Below are 24,162 nucleotides of genomic sequence, written 5' to 3'. Positions count from 1 at the left end.
TTCTGTATTTACTTTGTGCTTATTAAACAGAAAAAAAGATGAAGGAAGCAAACAGAGGAAAGACAACCAAGATTATTTCCAATTTCCCCAGCTATCCCTTCCACCTGGATGCTATGATAATGGCATAGCAGAGTCAGGAGGTGCATGAGCTCATGGGGGAAAAAAAAGTCACTTAGTTTTGTCGTCTGAATGTTTCATTAATAAGACAACAAGCAGCCACAGGAGCCCATGTCAGGGAGACTGACTCCGGATTTCAATTGTCTGGAGCTGTTTTAGCCCTGTAGATTTGCAGTGCCTAAGGACACCTTGAGAGGTCATTGGCAACGTGTGTCAATTTTAAAAGCCCTTGTCTTGATTCTTTTTTGAGAATGACGGAAGAGGAAATTTTATAACCTACCTCAAGAGCTCATTCAGGTATTTGACAACCCTCACCTCAGGAAAATTGTCTCTTCGTGCTAACCTAAGTGATGATTTCTGCTGAGAAAAAAATAAGGTCATTTACTTAACCTCAGGGTAGATATCTTGGGGTTTGTCTATAAAGGGAAGAGTATAACATGTAAGTAAGAGACAATAAAATCACTGTCTTCCGAATCCAAAGACTTGAGATCAAACCTCAGTGTTGGCCGTTGCAAGATTTCTGCTCTGAAGCCAATTGTTTTACTTACTTACCTTAGTACCACTTTCCCCTGAAAAAAATGGAGCTCTGCATCCAAACTACACTGAATGAGGAAGGAGTGGTAATGACCAGGCTGTAGTGTTACATGCACTCTGCTGTATTTAAGTAAGTCATAGTCATAGATTTCTCCTGTGATTTAAAAAAAAAATCTAAAATTCCTGCTACTGTTTGTGAGCTAGGTCAACAATTTAATTTTTAAATGATATAGAAAGACAAATTGACACATCTCTACACATCTGGGCAGGTCCAGCTCTACAGAAACCCATACACTGCCATTGAATACTTATCACTCTAGTACAAAGAATCTCTGAGGAAGACCGTGATTGTGATAGTATGGAAATGACCACAGAAACCCCTGCCTCAGAACCCAAACGCATCCATGATAAAAATATGAATATCTACACACATGTTTAGTGTAGCTGTGAGTGAATCCTACAAATGGTGAACGGGACACTGCGTAAAGGAATGTCCCAGGACACAAAGAGGGGAAGTCAGAAGCCCAAAGGATCAAGGCCAAAAGAGTCCGGACTAGGCTATTCCCTCTCCAGCTCCACTCGGCCAGGACCCAGGCCATGGGAGACTAAGCAGGGTCAGCACCAGGAGAGGTGTGAATTATTTGTTAGAGAGGTACAACAGAGTGATGCCCAGTGTGGTTTCATGGTGGGTTTCCGAGGGAGCTGCCTGCAGCACGTGGCATGTGATTGTGTGACATAAGGGATTTCGGGAGGCCAGGGACCTACTATAGCTACACTTCCAAAGTGTGTAAGGCTTAAGGATAACGGAGTCTCTAACGGACCACACAGGACACATAAAGGGTTATTGCGATAGATGTTTACTGAAGTGCTGCATAGCTGACTGTGGAATTAGCACAAATTATTGAACTATCTCAACTTCCTCATCTGCGTAATACTGTCAAAAATGGCATGATGAACCAACATGCAGTTGAGAGAAAGAAGCAATTTATGCCTGGAATAGATTTGGAATAATCCCTAGGACATGGAAAGAGCTCAGGAAACTACATGTTTCTAAAACAATATTATTGGTAGCATCACTGTTTTGAACTGAAGACCTTCATTGCACACCCCAGAGAGAGAATAAGAAGTAGGACTTATAAATTGTAGAACTGAACTTTTATTTCAAATACAAAAGCCTATCTATGTAATATGAACTATCAACTTAAAATGATAATTTATAAAATTTAATAAAAATATAAAACTGCTCTAATATAAATTGATAGACGATAAAATACTAAAACAAAAAATGTTAACTGTTCTAATATAAATTGATAGATAAATTACTAAAACGAAATGTTACTTAAAAGGCAGAAAATCTCTTTGGGGGTGTTTGTGTGAACCTTGGTGTGTATCTAGTTCGAGTGGGCCTTCCGTTAACACAGAAGCAGGACTAACCACAGTCAAAGAGATTTCCATGTGCCCTTTGACCTTGGAGGAAATCTGGCTATGACTGAGCATCTTGGAGGGGATTTCAACTGCAGGATCTGAGACTGGGATGCAGGGGCAGTTCGATGCCTCCTATATGTTTACCAATTCACCCAGGGGAATTTAGCACTTGGAAGAGACAGGTAGAGGAGGGCAGGGAGGGGGGGGCAGGAAGGGCAGACTGCTCTGAGGGTCAGGAAGAAAAGGAAAGCACAGGAGGACTGCATGTTTACTCCCAGTAAGAGGACGCTAAGAGATAATGCCTGCAATACAGGTGTGTTCTTTAGAGATGTGGGGTTACAGAGCAAAAGAAAGGGTTAAAAGAATGAGAATGTGGAGCTAGGTGTACTCAAGGGGGCTGAGGATTTATGCTCCTCAATGGGAATTGTAGTACTATTTGTTTCAAATGAAGTAAATAGATTTTTTAATAACAATTTTAAAGCAAATAGAATGTACTCAATTAAACAGCAGTTCTTATTATACTATATTAGATAAGACTAAAGATATGATCAAAATGGGAAAGGTTAGTAATGAGATTTTTCTGAAAGCAGATGGCAATTACCCATAAATGTGTCTTATCTGTATGCTCTACAGTTAAACATATTGTTGCCTGAACTCAACTCAAAGCTGTGCACGAAGTTATGTCAAGATTGGGTTCCTAGCCATGCTCTCCGGCTGCTTTAACTGTGGCTGCAGCTAAAGAGTAGGATTGAGAGCTTCAAATGGTGTCTAGCATCTGCAGGTCTATGAGGAGAAGAGGTAAAGAAACAGCTATCCCTTCTCCTGATTCAGCATTCTCAAGCTCGATCGTGCATGAGAATCCTCTGGGGTCTTGCAAAAACAGAGAGCTAGTTTCTGATTTGAGTGGGCCAAGGGTAGAGTGAGATATGTTGCAAGTGTCAAAAGTGCACAGGTAATGTTGATGGCGCTGATCCTGGTCCAGGGCCACACTTTGAAAATCACTAGCCTAAAGTATGGCTGAGATGCAGACAGTGAGGCCAGGCTCCAGACACTGGGCCATGCTGAAGGGAGATCCCTAAACCTGGCAAGGGAGTGTGAATGGGTTCTGGGCTGAGGGGAGGGACAGTGTGAGGAATCAATGTGCCCTCTGTATTTTCTTCCCTGGCATTGTAAAGTCTTTTAATTCTCTTCCTCTCTCAGCCCAATAGCTCTACTTTAAAGAAATGTCTGGTTATCACAATTCTAATAATGTGTGCCCAGAATTAGGGTCCACTGATGAAAGTCTGAAAAATAGATTCAATTATCCCTCTCCACTCCTGAACCTAAGCAATACGAGGTAGGGGGACAGACTGAGCAAAACACACATACATCTTTCTAGGTACCTTGAAAGAAAGAGAACAGTTACAAAGAGGCTGACTTAACCTGGAAAGGACTGTACAGTCGTTGGAAAGTAATTACATCATGTAATGTTTGTCAGTCGTTTCAATGGACATGTCACTTTGTCTTGTCAGCCCAGACTTCATGTTTCACAAGCACCTACTGAGACCAGAATACCAAATATTAAGGTAAGGTTGTACCAGGGATGAAACATCCTGAACTTTCGATTTCACCTAAGCAGTTTGTGCTCTAAAGTAGATAAGTAGAAAGTCCTAGGTTCAAGACCTGGCTCTTCAAGGGAGAAGAAGGCTAGCATGGGACACACAGTCTTCTAGGTCAGCTGGGTATGACCTAAAACAATGACCTCTCAGCCTCAGTGATCTTATCTTTGAAATTAGGATGAGAATGCCATATGACTTCACAGAGTCACAGCACCTGGCACATAGCAGTGTGCTGAAAAACTACAGGCTATAATCATAGATTAGAAACTAGCTCTTTGAAGTCAGATTAGAGTTCACATCTAGGCTTTCACTCAATTACAATTCCCTTGGCCAAGCTACTGTACCGGTCTAAGTCACATTGTGTTAAAATGGGGATAATAATATATAATCTTTTAGGATTACTTTAAAGATTAAATAGAAACAAGTTTGCATATCCATTACTGACACTGAGCACCCAACAAATGAACTTACAACTACATACATGAAATATATCCCTTAGAAGTCTTGCTTCCCCCATCTGTCAAATTACAATACATATCTCGGTAGTTGTGAGGCAAAAATAGGGTAATGAAAATGAAAGAAAGTTCTGTTTACTGTCTCAATAATGATTTGTTGGGCATTTGTGTAGCGGCAAAATACTTGTAAACAAGAAAGGCATCAACTCCCTGCTCCTTACTTCTTGCAATGGAGTGAAGAGAATGAATAACTTAATAAATAAATGCATAATGGTAGGTAATAGAAATGTTTTAGAGACAGCAAAGCTAGGCACACTGGACAGGCCTGGGGAGGGGCAGAGGTGCTGTTTAGCATAGTCTGGCTAAGGAGAAAACAGTCAGCAAATGTCACTTGGGCAGACATCAGAAGGGTGGGCAGGTGAACCACGGACAGGTGAACCACTAGGCGGAGGCATGGTCAGTGTGGCATTCCTGGGATGGGAATGTGTTGGTGATACACAAGGAGCCATATGGAGCCCTGTTTGGCTGGAGCAGTTGAGGGGCATGAAAACAGGGTGCTGTGGATCACACAGGAATTCGTGCAGAATCATGTCCTCCCCCAAGTTCTTTTTTTTTTTTTTTTTTTTTTTTTTTTTTTTTTTTGAGTTCATCCAACAAGAAGCCATAGCTTTATTAGTGATAGAAACAGTACAAATTTCAAACCAAGCTGTAGTTCCACTTTCGAAACACCAAAAAAGGGAGGGGGGAGGCGGAGAATGGAAGTGTCCTTGCTGTCAAATAGTTACATTGTTAATTCCATAATAGCATTTACAATATCATTACTGTTGTTTTTCAGGGCTCGGACCGCCTTTGCTCGTGACACATTTGCTTGTGACATGACCAGTTCTATGTCCTTAACCTCCACACCTGTCTCATCAACCTAAGTTCTTTTTTATAATAAGTTTATTTTCGTAAGTTTTTGTTTATATGTGTGTGTGTGTGGGGGGGTCTGTGTGCATATATACCACCAGTATGTGGGTACCTACAGAGGCCAGTAGAGAGCATTGGATCCCCTGATCCTAGAGTTAGCTGCCTGATATGGATGCTGAGAACCAAAGGAGTTCCCCAAAAGAGCAGGGCATTCTCTTATTCTCTGAGACACCTCTCCCCACCCTCTCAAATTCTTACGTAGAATTAGACATAGGTCCCTAGGAAAGCAGTAGGGTTAAATGAGGTTACAGGGTGGCAGTGTGATTCCATAGGATTGGTGTCTAAGAATAGGATCGGATCCCACAGTATGCTTTCCCTCTTTCAGAGGAAACACCACATGAGGGCACAGTGAAGGGGCAGCTGGTTATAATTCAGCAAAGAGGACACCTTGAACTTGTTTCCAGAACCATAACAAATGGATGTCTATTTGTCAAACTTTCAGTCTAGAGCAGTATTTCTCAACCTGTGGGTTACACCCCCTTTGGGGGTTGCATATCAGATATCCTGCATCTCAGATATTTACATTGCAACACATATGAGTTGCAAAACTACAGTTATGAAGTAAAAATGGAATGATTTTGTGGTTGGGAGTCACTACAACATGAGGAACTGTATTAAAGGGTTCCAGCATTAGGAAGGTTGAGAAGCTGAAAAGACAGTATAATGTGCACAGAAGGACTTCAAGACAGGCTTTAAGAGAGGCTGGGAAGAAGCTTTGAAAGATACCTAGACTTCTGTGTTTAAAACATGGGCCAATATTGAAAGCTAAGCAACCATGGATTATGATTATTATAACCCAGACAGGCCAGGCCATGGTGAAACGAGGCAATGGTGGAGTGATGAGGAGTGGCTGGATTCTGAATTTCTGAATGTAACTTGATGGTAGAACTGACAGAGGGTGCTTGGGGGTGAGATACATGGTATGACAGGAGGAGGGCCACCCAGGGCTACTGGCTAAGCACCCTGACAACTGCCGGGGAGGTTGTAAAAGAAGAACTGGAGTGGATGATCACAAGTTTGGCTTGGGAGTTCTGAAACTTGACCTGCAAGCACATTATCCAGTAGAGACGTTTGACGATGCAGATGGAGTCCTGAGTTCAGCAAGGATGGACAGAAAAACGAGGAACTCATTGGCATGTCATCAGCAATTGTACAGGGTGATCAAATTTCAATGGAATAAAAAGCTGCCTGTCCGTAAGCACATGAATAAATCAATTGAGGTCTTTGCATGTCTTCAACAGCCAGTTTCTTTACAGCACTCCCACGGATAGTCTCTTTCCTCTTTGTGCTTTACTAATAATATACTTTGCCATTTTAAAATGAGAGGAGACACCATCTGTCAACATTTGCGTATATTTTACTCTTTCCATGGCATATTACAGGGCTATCCCATTTGCCAAATCTATCGACAGGTTCACTTAACAGATACTCTACACTTTACTATGTGTTGGGTACTGTGTTAATGACTGGAGAAACAATAGAAAAGATGCATTTACCAGTTTCAGAGATCTATGCATAATGATAGAGGCACATATATGTAAATGGAATCATGGCATCCTAGCAGAAAGGGGGACCCAATCCATCCTGCTTGAGCTAGTAAACTCTTCGAAGAGCAAATGCCTCTCTTCTTCTAAGGGATGGGATGATGGTGGGTGAGATGTGTAGAGATAGCTGAGATCCAGCACAGAGCTAAAGGGCATCTTGAGCTGTAAACGAGGACCATAGAACAGGCTACTTAATGGGTTAACAGGGAACATAGGATTCATAAAGACATCACACTGGGACCAAGACCTCTTCTGATCTCTGTGGGTACCCACATATAGATGCCATACATATATACACACAGACACATGACACACACAGACATACACACACATACATACACACACACACACAAACTCAAAAAACAAATCTATTATAGTACAGAACTTGGGGGAGGACAAAATTCCTATGTGATCCACAGTGCCTGGTCCTTGGTATATATAGGTATTCAAAATCATCATAGAGGAGCAGGATGAACTACCTTGGTGAGGGGGTCAGGTAGAAGGGAACAATGAATGGTCTTGTTAGAGGTAGTATTTATAAATAAAGTATAAAATAAATTTATAAAGCATAAAGCTTTCTTAATGCCATAATATCCAACATGAGAAAGTATATATAAATTTGCAGACATAATCGACAAAAGTTAAATCTGGCAAAGAAGATAATCTTAAATTAAGGAAATAACTCCAGAAATGAGGGTGGGTCAACCCTCATCAATAGCCCATTTATTTAATAGGTTATTATTCAGTCACTTACAACGCTTATTGCTGGGGTATTTCAATAAGATTGATAAATGCTTATAAGGGAAACAAAACCAGAGCTTATATTCATATGTCCACCTGATAGCACTAATATAAAATGAAGCACTGCAAAACACAATTTCACTCGAAAGACTGAGTGAAATTCATCCAAATGAAGGGTAATGGTTATTTTCTCTCTTGTATCTAATTTCTAAGCTTTGTGTACTGTGTTTCATTTAAAAATAGAATTTCATTTAAAAATAGAATACCTTGCCTAGGCAGCACAATAGAGCCAATCCTGTTGGCAGAGGTGTGTGTGAACCAGCCCTGAAACTGTCATATGGTAGCAAGGGCAGGGGAGACATGCCCTCCCCCCTTCCTGCACCCTGCTCATCAGTGTCTGAGGCAAGTGGGGGAACTGGCCCTGAGGTCGGTCATAAGAGTGGGAATGCTGTCCCTGCCCCTCATCAGCTACAGCACTCAGGAGAGTGTGCCCAGTGCCACACCTGGGCAACACAGTGGAGCTGGCCCTGAAGGTGTAGGTATGGGAAAACTGACCCTGAGGATGTGAACGCTGGAGAACTGGGCCTGTCCCTTGCTCATTGCTGCAAGGGGGAAACTTGCCAGGGCGATTCAGGAGAGCTCACCCTGATGGTGAGGACAAGGAAGAGCTGGAGGACTGACCAACTTGAGGACTATCCAGGTCCAGAACCAGGGTTATGAGTTGGCCCACCCCAACATCCACCCCATCTGTGATCTGCTGGAGCATGTGAAGGGGCCTGACCCACAGACCCCAAACTGCAGGATCTCCACAACACAAGGCAACAACAGGATATCCAAGAGGAGGCCCATTGAGAGCACAGTATCAATAGTGTAGCAGAAACCAGCCGTCTTGAACCAGACAATGACTCTTTGCAATGAACACTTGCAGATAAAGATATATGAGCAAAAGGGCTTACTGCGTGACTCACTGTGTCACACTACAGCTTCCATGACAAGATTGATTTTTCTTTTTTTTTTTCTCTTAAATTTTATTTTAATCTATTTTGGGGGGGAGCTGCAAGGGCAGAGGGCAGATACAAAGAGACAGAAAATGAATGTGATAGAGATGCATGATGTGAAAGACACAAAGAATAAATAAAAAGAAAGTTAAAAACATAAAGTGAATAAATACACAGTCCAAATGGTTTTTATAAAATCGTGTTTTGTTCCTTTTCATTAATAAAAACAATAAATCACGTGTGATATTTTTATTAGAGTTAAATGGGAGATAACACCCCGTGTTTACTCATTTTGTTTTAGGAAGTGTGTGTGTTAGGTGTTGCTGGGTGAGGAATATCAGGGTGCATGGCTGAGAGCTGTGGAGAAGCATGCCTTTTGAGGTGGCATGCAAGCTACTCTGCAACCACATGATGCTCAACTGCTAGCACACAGATCTTCGTGCTCCTGATGGCATTTTGGGTGGATCCATACAAATATTGTCATCCTCAGAGCTCAGCTTAGCATTAACTTGGGATCAGCAATCTGGTGTAGGGTCTTCTCCTAATTCCTAATCCATACGATCAAAGACAGGGCTCATGGCCTTGAGACATCCACCAACTGGCCTGTGAGACCCCAAGCACTTGAGGGATGTACTTGGAGGGCAGGTAGGAGGTGTTCTCGAGAGGAAGAAGCAGGACTCAAGCGAGAAAAACATTGGAAAAGATCCTGTTATACACAGGAACTAGACATAAGAGACCGATCCAGTGTGCCTAGAAAGTAAATTCAGAGTTGTGTGTGTGTGTGTGTGTGTGTGTGTGTGTGTGTGTGTGTGTGTGTGTGTGTGTGTTGAAAGGTAGGGATGAAAAAGAGAATTCTGTAGAAATGCTTGGAAAGTTAGTAAGAAGTTATGGTCTCCTCAGGAGCACTTTCAGCCCCAGCAGGCAAAGGGAAGCCAAAGGAACACCTGAAGCAGAGGAGTGGCCTCTGAGATTTACCAGGATGTTGCAGGGCAATGTGAAGGAGGGTTGGGAGCAGTGGGATGACAGGAAAAGCCCGTGGGAGGCTCTTCAGAAAGTCAATGTGATGCTGAATTGAGGCAACCTCACTACTTCATTTAATGCTGAGTCATACTCTGAGCCTTGGACCCTGCCAACACTGGGGAGGCTTACAAAGGAGTTACAGGCCAGAACCCTGCCTCCGAGGAACTTACATTCTAAGGGAAGATCAAAGGAAGTGTTTGAGTCTATGTCAGAAAGAGAATCAATAGGCACACCAGGTAACATGCTGTTAGGGCAGAATGCAGAGTCTGGCACAATCTCCACTGCATGGGCCATTCTCCTGCAATTCCAAAATGTCACCTTCATAATTGTAGCCTAAACCGAAAACACAAGACCCATAAACACACTTGAAAAGTAAGCTTTCTGGGAATGGTTGATCTCCCTGCTTGTGCCATTTGTGGGTTCTGTTCTGAGTAAGTTCGGTCACAGGCTGTAATAGACAGTGCGCAGAAGCATGGGAAGGGAGAAAGAGGAGGCTATGGGCAGAAGAGGCAACAGAGAAGCAGGCCTCATAAGCCCGAGACTCAGTTTTGTTCCATTTGTTATGTGTTGTAAGTTACTTCTCCCCTGCAAGACTTGATTTCTTCCAAAGGAAGCCGAGATTCATCATCTCTGACATTCGTTAGACTCCTAAGATGGCCTGACTGAAGAGAACCCATCAAATGACATACTATAGATCTATTAGTGTTGCATAGCTAACTTTATACTACCTTATATTTCAGAATCATTTGTTCATTACCAAGTGCTTCCACATAGATGGTGAAACAGCCTCTTACTCCCATGTCTACAAGGCTAAATGAGTAGGGGTAGGATGATCTAAGAACCAGATACACCCAGCTCAAAAATGTCAAAGGGAGCCTAAAGCCAGGCTTTATCTCCAAAGCTTTCTCCACTCAAAAGGCACCCCACCCTCACTGTCAGCCTTTGCCTCTGCTCCAATCAATTCACATTTAGGATGGAACAACTCAAGGACAGTTTCAGTGAAGGTAAATGCATTCAGCACTAAGGGATCACTAACAGGGAAGAATGGCTCACATGTTATTCAACCTAATTTGTGAGCCATCTGGGAACATTACTTTCAGTGGGAAACTCTGCACTAGTAGCCCCCCAGCTAAGAGATATTGATGAATAAAGACACTATCATTAGTGCAACACTCAGGATACAGGCTAAATACAGGAGGTGGGGTGGAAAGGATGCAAGTGGGGTGGAAAGGATGGAGTCAGGGTAGAGGATAACTCCTTGTTGAACAGCAGCCTATGGCATTTTCTGTTTCACCCAACTTACAGTGTTTCTCCCTTTACCTAGTATGATCTTACAATTGATTCCTGCTGAGCTCCTGGGTGCTCATGGATGAATTCTCTGTAACTTTTCCTATAGCTTTCTTGTTGTGGTTCAGGCCACCTAGCATACTTTCTAAGTAATACTTCAGTCTGACTTAACTTGTTTATTCTGTATTCAGGAAATACCCTCTTCATCTATGACTACTAATAGCCAAAGCCTCCCTTATTGATCTCATTACTTATGCTTGTTCCCTAGGGGATGCAGACATTTCTATACAGGAGTTTTGCTAGCACTCTTTACTTATCAGAAGCTCACTTGCTAGCCTGCAGGTGCCTACTTTGACATTGCTTGTCCAAGCAACATCAGATCATATGCCAATCAGAGGTCCTGGAACACTTCCTTATGCTTCTGGTGGCACTCTGAGATGCCTGGTCCTTTACCTAGGTCTCCCTTCTGCTTTAGCTCTGTGTTCAGCCTCCTTGATCTGAACTTATCAGATATACAGTCCCTCCATCTAGCCCTAGCCTTCTCTTATCAACTCTGGGTGTCTCTTGTATCCAATTCATTTTCTCCTCAAAACTGAAAATAAAAGTCCTCAAGCTACAACTCCATTTGTTGCCTGGAGATAACAGTCAGTTATTCACACATGGGCAAGACCTCCCACAGCTATGCCAATTTAATCTTGTCTGTGGCTTCCTTCATTTGGAATGGGATACTTTGGGAAGTGAGGTGTTATGAACATCAGCATGTTAAATCTTTAATGGAAAGTAATTCTTCTGGGCATTCTTTTCCCATTTCAGTTTGTTCCAGATGATGACATAATGCCAATGTATTGTAGATTTTTCCCCTTGAGATTCTTTGATTCAAGATCACATGTTTTCTACCACCAGGCATTTCCTGAGGACCTACTAAGGGTATATTGTGTATATTACTTATTTGATGCTTGAGATAGGAAGAAGTGGAGACAAGGTAGCTATTTTTAACTCTTGGCTGTTGTTCAATGATAAATGTGTGCAGAGAAACAGGATGAAACATGGACATGAAAGCTATTTCAACTATGGCCTTAACCTCTTCACATCTTTGTCTAGGAGCCATGCACCTGCTAATGACTGAGATTTTCCTACCAGGTGTGTGTGATTACAATTGGTTGTTCATATCACACATCAAGATGATCTCAGAATTAGCTCTTTTGCTTGTCTGAGAGGACAACCCTTCTCTTAGAACACTTCTGCAGCTCTTTCAGGAAGGCTCTACTGATATATATTTAATTGTATACCTTGGTTGTGACACATTTTAAGGCTCTTCATCATAGGGTATAGTTCCTTTTTTATGATAGGTTCATTTGTCATGACTATTTTCTTTATGCTTTTTTGTTACTGTTATATCAGTTCAAGGGAGAGAATCATGTGTATCTTTACACATAGAAACATTTATAAAGAAACTACTGTGCATTCAATTACTTCAACTATTTCAAGAAAGATTTTAGGGAAAATTGGCTATAGTAGAGACTGAATATAGTATAAGAATTTGGGCTACTACCATTCAAGGTATCTATTTAAAGAAATGTGATTTTGCATTACAGTGCCTGACTTCAGAATATACTAGAAAGGAATAGGTGAAATACCAACACAATATTTTACAAAAATAGTCAATTTAGCCAAAGAAACAGAATAGAGAACATGGTGAAAAAACTACGATTTTCTACATTAGCGCTGAGTAAAAGATGGTTTCTTCCATCAGTGGTGTTTGGTTAACTAGATGACTAAATGCAAAAAAAATTAAACTAGACCTCAATTTCTCACTATAGACACATATCAACTAAAATTGATTAAAAATGCAAGTACAAGACCAAATCCTGAAGCTACTAGAAGGAAACAGGAGAAATACTTCATTACATTGGTATAGTCAACTATTTTTAAATTTTTCATTTATTTTTGAGATTATACTGTAGTTACATAATTTCTCCCCTCCATTTCCTCTCTCACAACTTTTTTTTTTTACAAGAATCAAAAGCACAGGTAAGAAAAGAGAAAATAAATGAGTTCTAACCAAACTAAAAAGATTTAGTGCAAAAAGGAAATTAATCAGTAGACACAACCTATAGAATGGGAGAAAGTATTTATAAACTATGCATATGACAAGGAATTAGTATCAAAATACATAAAGAACCAAAACCCTCAGTACAAAACATTAAGAAAAAACTTCATTGAAAAATATGCAAAGGACCTGAATTGAAGCATCACTCAAAAGAAGACATGTAGGTTTGAGAATGTGGCTCAGTTGCCAAAATATTTTCCTAGCATGAACCAAGTCCTGGGTTCCGTTTCCTAGTAAGGCATAAGCTGGGTATGATGACACATTCTTAAAATTCCAGCACTCTGAAGGTAGAAGCAGATATTAAAAGTCCAAGGTCATCCTCAGGTGCATAGTAAGTTCAAGGCCAATGTGAGCTACATAAGACCCCACTTGAACAACATTTGTGTACACACTAGATACACACACACACACACACACACACACACACACACACACACACATAGATATGAAAAATGTTTAACATTACAAATCACAGGTAAAGGTAAGTAAAGTGAGAATGTTATTTTAAGAAAGACAGTAAGTAACTGATGCTAGGATGAATGTAGAGAAATGGAACCCTCGTATGCTGTCAATGAGAATGCATATTGGCAACCCATTGAGCAAAATACTCTGGTGGCTCCCCAGATAGTTAAAACTAGGATTATACAGGAATCCAGCATTCCTATTAGCTATTTATTCAAGGGAAATAAAATCATTATGTTGAAGAGATATCCAGACTCCTCCTGTGTTTACTGTGATTGTTCAAAACAGCCAATATAAGCAATCAGTATAAGTGTCCACCAATATATCACCAAAGAAAATATGATGTCTACAGGACAGAATACCACAAAACCACAGGAGACCCTGGCATTCGCAGCAACATGGATCAACCTGGAGGACATCACATTAAGGAAATAAATCTGTCACAGGAAGAAAAATGCTACATAATCTCACCGATTGGCAGAACCTATGGATGCTGATCTCATTCAAGCTCAGAGCAGAAGAGTGGCTACCAAATGGCAGTAGTCAAGAGTGGGGAGAGGATGATGGGAGACACTAGTCAATAGGTGGGAGCTGGAGCTATGCAGGAGGAGTGAGTTCTGCTAGTCCATGGCATGGCGTGATTACGTTTAACATTGCTATAGTGGTTCTGTCAAAATCACTAGAAAGAGTGATTCTGTATGTTCTTATTGTAAGGAAATGCAAATGTTCAAAATTATGGCTCTACTAAATACCTTGATTTGATTACTATACAATGTATATATTAATCAAAGTGTCACAGTGTACCTCATATGCATTCACAATCATATCCCAGTTAAAATCAAAATGGTCTTAGCAAACATAGTGTCCTGATTTGCTACTCTTACGAATTCTAAAGTTCAGCTTTCTTTGTAACAGTATTGGGCACTGAATATACCGTATCTAGACATACATGTCTAGTCTAGTGTCTAGACAATATACAGTGTCTAGACAATAGACATACATGTCTAAGCAAGCATTCCCATCACATGCTCAGGCTTCTGTTTCCTTTTCATTTTGAGACAGGGTCATATTGAGTTGCCCAGGATAGTCTTGAAACAACTCAATAGGCCAAACAGGTCTTAATTATGGGGCTGTCCTGACTTAGCTTCTCCAGCAGCTGAGTAGCTGGGATTATAGGCCTGTGCCACCAGACCTAGCCAAGCTTACCCTTTGGTCACAGTCAACATTCCTGTAATTCAAACATGAGCCTATCCAAGCTCTGAGAGACAGACTGAGATCAGTAGGACCTCCAGCACTTAGAGCTGGTCAGTCTGCTGTGAGTGCACCAGTTTTACACCTGAGGTCATCTGAGGCTAAATCAGCAGATGTAGTCAGCACTCTGGGGTAGCATGGCACCAGTACCCATCTTCTGAGTTCTGACTTTCTGATTCCCCATGCTTCTACCCTGTGCCTGTAAAAACCAAGAGATACGATATTGTCTTCAAAAGATGCAGAAAGTTGGAGAAAGAGAGCAGTCTGGTGAAATGGAATAACAGAGAGGCTTCTCTGGTATCATAAATATGGGGTTAATTTTATTAAGAGTCTTAACTGGTGGGAAACAGAAAGACGGTAAACAGATGGGACCCAGGACAGTTAAAAAGTTGTTAAAGGACTTAGGATGGAGAGGGGAAAATGATGAGAATGTGGGATGCATCCTTGCCTGAAAAACATCTTCAGATTAAAAATTTAATTCTTTCTTGCAATAACATAGAAATGCAATGATCTGTCCTATGAAACAGAGAATTCTGTATTATGACAGCTCATGATTAGCTGTATCAGTGAGTGTAACCAGAGACACAGAAACAAACACTATTAGATTAGTTATATGTATATTTGTGTGTATCCATATGCATGTGTGTCTGTGTGTATGCTTATAGACATATACACATCCGTATATATGTATGTCCTAGTGACTGGCTCTGCTTTTCACACAGGTGAACATATAATGTATGTAAATATATATTCAATGAATGTATATGTGCTCTTTATTTAGTCAGGGTGATGCAGCTGTGGGAGCAGGTTAAGCTCTGTGGTCTCACATCCAGCACTAGAGCTTGACGTCTGCTCAGCATGCCATTATGAAGGATCAAACGGAGAGATCAGAAACAACAGAGAATGCTGGAGAAGGAGCAGAAGCTTCTGAGAACTTACTGGAACCTGGATGCTGATGCCATCTCAGCTTGCTGGTGTGGGTGACATTAGGTACAGTGAGTGAGAACATTTGTGTCTTGAACATATTCCAAAGGCTAATGCCCTAAACTTTTGGTCCCCAAGCTAGAGTAGTGAGAGGTGGGGGAACCTTTAAGAGATGGGGCCTCATGAGATGTTCTGGGTTGCTAGGAGAAAGGCTCTTGAAGGTGCTTGTGGGACCTTGATTTCTTCCTCTTCTTCTTTGCATCTGGACAATCAGATAAACATCTTTTTCCATCATGCCCCTGTTTGGATGTGCTGCCTCAACACAGCGCCAGAGCAACAAGTCTGACCAACCATGGCCGGGGACCTTCACATCTGTGAGCCGAGGCAAATGTTTTTCTTATGTAAGTCGCTTATCTTAGGTAGAAACTGACAGAGCAGCCCATGGAAGGAGACGGGGAAGCTAGGAGGGAGCACGGAATGAAGAGCAGCTGCAGACCCAGTGCTGCTTCAGGCCAAGTGGCTGAGCTCTGGCCAAGAGCAGAATGGAGCAAAAGGGCTAAACTTTTTGATCTCCAAATCTCTCAAGTCATCCTGCGGCCTCCTGGCTGGAACTATACTAGAGACTGTGTTCCTCCAATCTAGCCACATTGGCATATTACAAAACTCATGTGTTTTCACAGAAGGACACAGCAACTGGGAGGGAGTTGATGGAGCTGAAGAAACCGCAAAAATCTGATTGGTCAGTATCCCAGTCACTCTAGCAAAGGAGGGCTTCCGGGATACTCACACGCCAGCTCCCCTCAGTGCCTTTGTTCCTCTGTCTTTCCATTGTCTAAGACCAGCTATAACATAAAAGAAAATGTCTCCACAGCATCTTCTTTGTCACCAAACAATCAATATATTTGCATCTTAAAGGTTTCTAATAGGAATGCATCATTATGAGCAACAATAAGAGCTAACAATAGAAATTAAGAGTACATAATGCGCCAGACCCCTTCACATGCATTTTCTTGTTGAATTCTTGCAATAATCATGAGTGGAAAATATCTGTTGCCTGATGTAAAAGGTGAATTTCAAAGAGATTGACTTGCTCAATGTCAAATAGCTGTTATGGCTTGGAGTAGGTAGCTGAATCCTAGACATTCAGTTTTGGAAGGCAACCCCATCACTACCATCAAACATCACAGATAAAGGGAACTGCCACATTGCTAGGTGTCCTCTTTAAACATTTACAGCAGAGCCGCCTGCCATCTAGGATCTCCCACTTCCTTTTAAGTTGGCAAATGTGGGCCTCTATGTCAAGAAAGAGGGAAACACAGACGTACAGAGGGAGTCTGAGAAGATAAAAAGAAACAAGGAGGTTGAGAAGAGGCACCAAGGGGATGGATTAAAGAAGAGAAAAAGGGAAAGGCAGGATAGCAGGAAAATATTGCCTGTCTTGGGAAGGAGGGATGGATCAGTGGTTAAGACCACTAGTTGCTCCTAAATCAGTTTACAACTCATGGCAGAAGGCTGGCAAGTACCTGAAAGTACAGAGTCCCAGGGCATCTGACACCCTCTTTTGGCCTCCACAGGTACTGCACGAACACATGTGTTACACTCACACAGACACACATACATGTAAATAAGAATAAATCTCAAAATATATTTCCTGCCTCAATACTATTTCTTTACCAAGTAGGAAGACACACAGGCTCACCTCTGATGATTAGAAAAGCATATAAAGCTGGCAAAATCAAATTAACCTGATTAACAAATAGTCAGCCGATCAGTTGTGACAATGGACTTTCCAAGGGAACTGACAAAAAGCTAAAAAAAAAAACACACACACACACACACCAAGGAATTGGAATATTGGCTTCAGCATGATTCATCATGCATTTGGGCTTCCTCGGGTCCCTACAAGGATGGCAGATAGGATAGGCACACAGTCTATTATGGAAGCCTTTGACTGTCACTGAATGCATGCACAAAGCTCCAGTTGGTGACAGGCCTCTTGCTTCTGTGAGTGGGTGGACTTCTGCAGAATGTCTTGTTTGAATTCCTTCTCATCCAGCACAGGGCTGCTCCCTCTGAGGTCTAGTTCAAATCCCCCTACCCTTTTCAGCACACTTCCAAGCATTGCTTTCCTGGGCTTATTCTCATCTGTTACACTGGTGGTCAATTATTTACCTCATAGAGCGTTGAGTGGACGAATTGTATCCTGAGCTTTTCCTGTTTGCTTTACCGCTATCATAAGTGCCTGGGAGGAACACTGTAAGGCTTAGAGTCCCACTGGTCTCTCTTTTATGTCCCTCATGCTGGCTACTAAGCCTGGATTGCCTTTCTTTCAAAGGATGCTCAGTGCTGGCCTTTCCCCTCCAGCCCTACAGATTGGACTCCACTGCCATTTCTTCTCAGGAACGAACTATCTTTGAAATATCTTCTCCACCACCTTTGGGTCACCTGACTTCATAGCAATGCACCTTCCCACCCACGATTCATCTCTACTTCAAAGGCACAAGCTCACAGCTACTGGAGATGTGGTGCTCTCCAAGCTTGCTCCTGGGTGTAGATATCCAGGACTCCAACCTCCTTCAAAGCCATGCTTCATACAGACCCAAAGAAGTCCTCAGAGGAACCCATGTTCCTCCTACATTTGTTTGTCCACGCACCATTCCTCACTGAATAAACCAGGAGAACACTGCCAAGCCCCTTGACCTTGACCCAGGAAGGAACAGAGCTGCCTCAGTTTTTAAAAGCTAAGACTTTAAAATAGGATAACAAAGACTCCACACACATGTGATATATCCATCCTTCAATGCTATTTTGGGGTATATTGATCTTCTCTGAAATCACAGGAGATAGATCTTATTCTTCTCACTTTATAAGTGACCCACAGAGGCTGGACGGACTAGGCTGACATATGGGGGCCACAGCCACTTAGTGACAAAGTTTAAAATTATATTGGCTTCTTGAGCATAGGCAGGGCCTGCCATAAAGGTTCTACTCCATCTGTGCTTACTAATGTTAAACTGTGAGGTCATTATGTAGGTATTTTTTTTCAACTCTGTCTATAGCTTCAAAGCTTCTAAGAGATTTATCAGACAAGCAACCTAGAAAAGACATCTGTTTCTGGCAACGACTGTTCCCAGTCTTCCTTAGAAAAACCTTAATTTGTCTTTCAAAATTCCCCCCACCTCAGATATTAGCTTTGTGGATAAAAAAGCAACAATATAAAATCAAATGCAGGCCAGTTTTGGGTGGTCACCTCTTCCAGCCATTGTGCTGAATTATAGGCTTCCCTCACATCTGGCAGTTGCAGCTCTGTAAGCTCATCTAGGTACTCTGGGCAGCCTACAGGGTGAGAGTTCTCTGGCTACAACAGCATTTCTCATTTAAGTCCTTTCATTAGAGGAGGTCGGAGCAAAGGTCAGCTGAACATGTCACTAAGTCATGAAGGATATGCAAAAATTGACAGCAGAGGAATCCCAGCCCCCTCCTTCTTGGCTGTAGAAACTTGAAGGAAAAGGTTCTCAGCCTCCTCACTGGGTCACTTAAATGGCTAGTGGCATTTGAGTCCCTTGGAGTAATTAATTTGTTCTGTCTTCAGCAGCCCCTCACATTTTAAATGATTTTCCCCCAAGTGTCACATCCTTTGGCTCCCCCTTCCCTCTCCCGTCCCGAGGTCCCATAGCAAATAGCTCCTGCTTACATTTGCCTTGCAAACTCACATAAACTGGAAATGATAAATATATTATCTGGGCTTTTTAACGGACCATTGTTTAGTTTTCTATGCTTGTCTGGCTAGGGAAGAGATGAATATTACCTTGTGGAGAATAAGACTTCTCTTCCAGCTAAGAGGGGTGTAGTTGGGAGGGGGTAATCTATGGCAGAAGAGCAACACTCTGCTCATGCTAATAGGCAGAGCAGCTAATTAAAAGTGTTGGATAGAACATCCATCCACCAGTCTGTGATTCATTCAGCACCATCCCCAGTAAACAAGAAATAGATATTAGAATGGATGCTTCTAATTTGTCAAAAGAATGAGCGTTTTCAATTGTACCTTCCTGGCTCCTGCATAAGGTACATAATTCAGTGATGCCATCATTTAAAAGTTTAGGAACTCAAAATAATAGTACTTGTCTCTTCAGCTCATAAATCCCCAAGTCTGTTACTTAGGTAGGAACATTTATCTTACCTGTGGTCTAACTTTATGGTCTACAATCAACAATGCTTTCTTCCATTGGTAAATATATTGAAATGGCTGGCATGTGAGAAAAGACAGTGTACATTGTTGTTTCTGAGTGAGATCAGCCCGAGAGGATTTTTAGAAGAAGCTAATGCATCAAGACAGGAAAACCTGAGGCTCCTGATGATATTTACTAGGTACTTAAAGAAAAGAAGACGAAGAAGAAGAATCAATACTCCTTCCAGTACAAACAAACCGGACCAAAGGAAAGTCACTTTACATGACAACGTCCAAAGACTCCATGAGTCCTCTAAGCTGTTTTAAGTATAACAACACACACACAAGCCATCATCACTTCATGGGAACCCAGACACGTTTATGAGCAACCTTCCCCAGGAGGAAGATGTTCCCTCCATCAGAAGGACCCAGCCAGACTCAAATATTTACCTTTCGTTGTGCATAGGAGTCAGTCCTTCAATCATGAAGACTTAGAGCCTTGGTTCACCACCATGTCTTGCTGAATGCTAAAAGCAAACAAAACATGATAATAAAAAAAATGTAAGCATGAATTATTTAATGATGTTCTCTCTCCCAAATATCTACCAGCCTCCTTTCACACACAGGCCCAGAGAATTCAGACAATGATAAAATAAACATGCCACTACCACTGTTGCCAATCATAAACCAACAAACAGTCATTGTTGAGTGTCAGGCTGGACGGATACAGCATGCGGACCAAGAGGGAGTCAGGATGCATCATTCTGAAACTCATGGTCACACCCTTTAATCCACAATTCACCTGGATTATTCACCTTCTGGATTTGTTCTTAAGGAAACAACCTTAAATGCAGACCCATATTTATATGCAGAAATGTTTAGCATTGTTATTTGTAAGAGGAAAATAGTAAATGGAAGTATGATGCCATGAATGCTGCTACTTCTGCAAGGCATGGTATTATGCATATTTAAACATAAGGTTAAAAAATATAAAATATGAGAAATATGTTTTGTATAATATAACAAAATTGATAATAAAGTTCAGATTCACCTGTGGAGAAGTGTAAAATATGACAGTGGGTGCCTTTGTGACATAATTGTAGTTTTTTCTCTTATTTATTTATATTTTCCAAAATTTCTTTTATTTATTTATTTGTTTTTGATTTTTTTTGAGACAGGGTTTCTCTGTGTAGCCTTGGCTATCCTGGAACTCACTCTGTAGGCCAGGCTGGCCTCGAACTCACAGAGATCTGCCTGCCTCTGCCTCCCGAGTGCTGGGATTAAAGACGTACGCCGCCACCACCACCCAGTATAAGATCTATCAACGATCTTACATTTTTGTCTAGACAGAAATAAACATTTTTCCATGTCTAGCACCACAATTTCCGTGCCACTTCCTGCATAACTCCTTATTTAGCTGAGAATTCCCTGCTGTGTGGTTCCCTGGGGGTCAGCATTCTGAAGGAGTCACCTGGCACTGAGTTATCCATTTTTCTCCCCACCTCCCTCTAGTCATGGGCTTCCCTGATGAAGTCATCATTCATCACTGACCTTTGCTTCCCATGAGCCTAAACCATAAGACTGAGCTGTCACTCAATCAGCCCTTACTGCATAAAGAAATGACTGACTGAGTGATTGAATAAACACTTCATCAATGGAAAACCATTCAGTCAAAATAATCATGATAATCACAGAAAGTTCCACTGGATTCACAAAAGAAGATAGCAAGCAGAGAAGCAGCAGGTTTTCACAGACAACAGTAAAACAGAAGGAAGAGATTCTATAGTTTAAAATAACAAAGCCCCAAACGTAATGGACTACCACAGGCTAGCGATCTTTCAGTGTATTCCAAGACCAAGAATCTGTTTAAGGCAAGAATTTTCACTTATTAATACTCCATTACAACAATTCCACTCCTTTACATACTTGTGGTTACAAATAATAAACTAGGTAGGTTTGTTGTTATTAGTTTTCATCAGCAATGGTTGGTTGACTCCATGCCCAAAGGGCTAGATTATAGTTGTGTTTCATTGAAATTCAATTGAGTCTATTCATAAAACTACTGAAATATACACAGAGTTTTAATTTGTAGTTTTATTTCTCAGGAGAAAGACCTGGTGATTTGGGTAAACTCTGGCAAATGACTGAGTCTTTACAATGCTTAGTTTTCTTATAAATAAGATGGGTTTATCTTTCATGAGTTTATTGTAAAAACAGATAATGAATATGACAGAAAACATGAAGTTCAAAAACACTCCAGACTTCTGTCTTTTTTACATCAATACCTGGTACTATGGAACACCTTTGGCTTCAGTATATGGCATTATGTGTGCCAAGCACCAAAAGCCTTAGCTCATTTTATATTCTTAATATGTTGTGTGAAGGGCTCTCATTTTTCCACTTTATAATTCTCATTTTTTGGGAATTTCTGTGAAGTTGGTAGTATTGTATTTTATTTCATTTCTGAAATTAGCGAAATCTCTTTCATTATTTAGCTGAAGATTTATATGTGCTGTTGATTTTTTGAGGATTCAGCTGTCTGTATCATGGATTTTTTTTTCTCTCTCTCTCATCTCTGTTCAGACTTCATTGTCCATTTTAAGGATGAGAAGACTGATGCTCAAACAGAAACACCAGTAATGTGTGACTCAAGATTCAAACCCAGCATGTCTAGTTCCAAAGCCTGAACTCCTCTAACTGCGGTGAACCAAGGTGCCCCAGCAAACTTCAGCCTACAGTCTTACTCTGCCATGCTGTATTCCTGGATAGACTATGGCTTAAACTCTCTCCCCTCTAAGTTACACTTAAGTGCTCTCCTCTTTATTTTCTTATGAATTATTTCAATCGTGAAGTTGCATATAGATGTAATTATAACAGAAAGGCATGTAGTGCCACCAGCCTGGCTGGATTTGCGTATTCTGCCATCTATGCTCCAGGTCTTTCTGTTTTAAGATTAAACATTGTAGATGTAAGCAAACTCAGCCATGAATGCTTTCTCAGTACCACAAAGATAACTGCTATCCTAAATCACTATGCCTGAATTGCAGCCTCGAATACACATTTGCATCCATAAACAATACAGCCAGTGCTGAATGTTTCAAAACTTTGTGTCAGTGGTATTCAAACTGCAGGCGCCCATCAGGAGCCTGTTTATTTTGTCCAGTATTATTGTGCCAACACAAATGGATAAAAGACACTGTACGTACTTCTGAGGTGCATAGGTATGAGAGCAAATTCAACACTGAGTTTGCCAAGGCAGAGAGAAAACGGATCTTCAACATTACCAAACCTTATAGATTGCCCCATAAGACGAGAGCTGTGTTTAGATTAATCCAGAATTATTTCACATTTTTCATGTGGTCATACTTTTCAGGTTGCCCAATCTTTTTTAAAGTTTATTTTTAATTTTTTTTTAAAAAAATTATTCTTAATTATGTGTAGCTGTGTGGCTTGCATATGGGCACATGGACATGAGTGCTGGTAGTGGGCTAGATGCATTGGAGCTAGAGGTATCAGATGCCCTGGCACTGGAGTAACACATGGTTGTGAGTCTCTGTTTGGGTACTGGGACTTAACCTGGCTCTACTACAAGAACAGCATGTGTTCTTAACCACTGAGCCATCTCTCCAGCCCAGGTTTTCCAGTCTTATAAATGCAAAACACATCTAGGTATTTTGTTAGCACTTCTCTAACTACCGGTGAGATAGATTTCTTCCGTACTTTATTGGCCACTTATGTTTTTCTGTCTGCCATTGGCTTTTCTTTTTGTTCAGTTTTCCATGGCCTTTGTATAGGAGGGAGACAAAATGAAGTAAGTCAGAAAGCCAAATGCTTAGTCTGTTAGTCAGATGGGGGCTGGGAAAAGCCAGAGCAGGGGATGAACAGCGCTGGGTCTGGCAGGAGCTCAGTTTTAGACAGGACATTCAGCAGACACCAGAAAGTCTTAAAGTCAGTGTGAGCACAGGTCCTGGGAGGAGCCCTCAAAGTACAGGAAGCTGCATAACGAAGGGTAAATGATAACATTTGACCAAGGGATGTGGAGGGACATAGGAGTTTGTAATAATTATGCATTGTCCCATCCATATGCTTTGCTGAACAGACCTCAGGCAGATGTATAATTTACAAAATTTATAATTTTTTTTCTACTCCCAGCTTCGACTTTTTACTTTGTTTATAGCAACCTACCATTAAAAAATAATTATTTTTATATTCTGTGCATGAGTGTTTTGCCGTCATGTATGTCAGTGCAGCACATGTGTGTCTGCTGCCCACAGAGGTCAGAAGGCCACATTGTATCCCCTGGAACTGGAGTTACAGATGGTTGTGAGCTACCGTGTAGGAGCTGTGAATCAAACCTGGCCTGGGTTTTCTACAAGAAGTGAGCCATCTCTGATCCATTATCAACCACTGAGCCACTTCTCCTGCCCAGCAACATATATTTTTTTAGAATACATTTTACTTGAAAGGGAATATAAATATTTGTCTTTAAGGTAGAGGCTTTGTCTGTTTTACGTGGTAACTTCTTAACTGATTTATCTATATATATAGATCTATGTTTG

General features: G+C 41.2%; 1 protein-coding gene across 1 annotated transcript in view; it reads right to left on the bottom strand.

The window, feature by feature from the left end:
- Positions 1-24,162, bottom strand: part of Dab1 (DAB adaptor protein 1) — a 1,137,674-nt gene that overhangs the window by 559,418 nt on the left and 554,094 nt on the right. The window contains exon 3 of the mRNA XM_042271518.2: positions 20,054-20,130. The gene's annotated coding sequence lies outside the window, so the exon portion shown is untranslated. The remainder of the gene's footprint in view (positions 1-20,053; positions 20,131-24,162) is intronic.

Source organism: Peromyscus maniculatus, chromosome 2 (genome assembly GCF_049852395.1).
Source record: "Peromyscus maniculatus bairdii isolate BWxNUB_F1_BW_parent chromosome 2, HU_Pman_BW_mat_3.1, whole genome shotgun sequence".
NCBI lineage: Eukaryota > Metazoa > Chordata > Mammalia > Rodentia > Cricetidae > Peromyscus > Peromyscus maniculatus.
This window is presented reverse-complemented; position numbering and strand designations above follow the sequence as displayed.